Here is a 2,607-nt window from a genome sequence, read left to right on the forward strand (position 1 = left end):
AATCATTCTGTTCCTCCCATATGATGCAAGTTATTGAGTCTTGCACTACATTTGGTAGGTGGATCACAAATTAACAGTGCCATCTATTGGTTGATACATTTCAGCATACCGGTTAGAGTATGGAAGAGTGGATTTTCTACTATTCAGTTGTCCCAATAGTGTAACCATACTTAAAAATAGTCTTTTTTACATACACTTCAAAAAAGATAATGCTTTGAAGAAAATATGATTGAAAACCTGTTTTTAATATGTTTTCATGTACCATGTATTCTTTCTTTATAGTTATGGAAGTGTAACTATCTGTGGTTTGGAAAAACAAAAAAAAAATCATCAAAAAGAAAATAGACCAATTTCAATAATACCAAAAAAACTCTTCAAATTACGTTCTTTTCATTGATTTTGCCTTATGTTCCTTTGCACAATGTTTCAGCCTAAAGTAATTATTTACCAAAAATATATTCCAATGAGAAGGCATTGAGGGTATTTCAATTTGGAGTAATATCTCCTAGCTAATTATACTTCTATTTTCTGCTACCATTTGGGTACAAGTATGTAGGAAAACATTTTAGGGTAAATCCTGTAAAGCACATTCAGATGTTTTGATAATGTGATAAGCCGCTATATCAAATGCAAGGATTATTATTACTATTATGGTAGTCATCCAAACAAATGTAACACAACCCACTTAATCTGTTGCTAACAAGCCTTATATTGGTATATGGGTCAATAATTTTGTTCATGATAAAGTGGTGTAAATGGACGGTAAAATATCCTCAGCCCTAACCTCAGAGAATGATGAAGGCAGCTGCAGTTTCTCTTTTCTGATCACTATCCAGTGGCCCATTTTGAATAGTGTACTTGTGTAGAAATTGAGGTCGCTGTTATCCCATTTCCACATCTCTAGGAACATGTTAGCTGCACATCCAAAAACTCCATTCTGACGTCCCTCCAAACATATTCCTTCTTTCCACCTACTCATGTCTACTTTAGGCTTACCTACCAGCTGCTTGATTTCCTCCATAGACCATTTCCTGTCCGTTTCATTTCAAAACAAGTCTATATCTGCTGCAATCTTTTCCTCCATCACTACCCTTTCAGAAATGTCCCTGAAAAGTGTTATTGCATCTCAACAACCACAACAACAAGATTACATTTGTATAGCGCCTTTCACGTCGGGAGGACGTCCCAAGGCCTTGGACAGTGTACAGCATTTCAGACCTGGGGTCAGGGAGGGAGAAGGGAGGAGAGGGGAAGGGGGGTGACCGATGGGATGGTCGAAGAGGAGGGTTTTGAGGCGGGCTTGAAGGAGGCTAAGGAGGGGGTGAGGAGGAGTAATTTGGGGATGGAATTCCAGAGGTTGAGGACAGAGTGGCTGAAGGCTCTCCCGCCAATGGTGGGGCGGGTGGGTCGGGGGGCGTGGAGCAGGCCGGAGCCGGCTGAGCGGAGGGAGCGGGCGGGTTGGTAGGGTTTAGGAGGTCGCAGAGGTAGAGTGGGGTGAAGCCATGGAGGGCTTTGTAGGTGAGGACCAGGATCTTGAACTGGATCCTCTGAAGGATAGGGAGCAATGGAGTCGGGCGAGAATGGAGGAGATGGCATTGTGCAGTTTGGTGCGGGAGAGGACACGGGCTGCAGAGTTCTGGATTATCTGTGGAGGGAGGAGTTGGGATGGACGACAAGCAGGGTTTTTGCATAGTCGAGCTTGGAGGTGATGAAGGCATGAACAAGAGTTTCAATGGCCTGAGGGGTGAGGTAGTGGCAGAGTCGGGCGACGTTACGGAGGTGAGGGAAGGCAGAGTGGGTCATGGCTTGAATGTGCGGGAGAAAAGACAGTTGAGGGTCGAACAAAATGCCTAGGTTCCTGACTGGCGGTGAGTTGAAGTGTGCAACCATGGAGGTGATGCTGCCAGTGCCTGAGGTGCAGAGGCGCTGGCGCGAACCAATCAGGAGGGCCTCAGTCTTGTTCACATTCAACTGTAGAAAATTTGCCCTCATCCAGGACTTGATGTCTGACAGGCAGTCTATCAGGACAGCAGTGGTCCTGGAGTTGAGGGTGGAGGCAGAAAGATAGAGTTGGGTGTCATCCGCATACATGTCTGCGGATGATGTCACCAAGGGGGAGCATGTAGATATTAAAGAGGAGAGGGCCAAGGACAGAGCCCTGGGGGGACGCCAGACGTGACAGTGTGGGGGCTGGAGGAGAAACCATTAAGGCAACAAAGTGGAGATGGTGAGAGAGATAGGATTCGATCCAGGTAAGGGCAGGTCTGCGAAGATTAAGTAAAGAGGAGAGGCGGTGTTTGAGGATGGAGTGATCGACAGTGTCGAAGGTGGCAGAGAGGTCGAGGAGGACAAGGGAGCCTTGATCACAGATGTTCAGAATGTCATTAGTGACTTTGACCAGGGCTCTTTCTGTGCTGTGGGCAGCGCGGAAGCCGGATTGAAGGGGTTCAAATGGCGAGAAAGAAAGAGCGGAGCTGGGACGCGACGACTCATTCCAGGACCTTGGAGAGGAATGGGATGTTAGAGGTGGGGCAGCAGCTGGAGAGGAGGAATGGGTCCAGGGAAGTTTTTTTCAGGATGTTTATGTTTATATGTTCACCAGTTTAT

The sequence above is a fragment of the Callorhinchus milii genome, unplaced genomic scaffold, assembly GCF_018977255.1.
Source record: "Callorhinchus milii isolate IMCB2004 unplaced genomic scaffold, IMCB_Cmil_1.0 Scaffold1, whole genome shotgun sequence".
NCBI lineage: Eukaryota > Metazoa > Chordata > Chondrichthyes > Chimaeriformes > Callorhinchidae > Callorhinchus > Callorhinchus milii.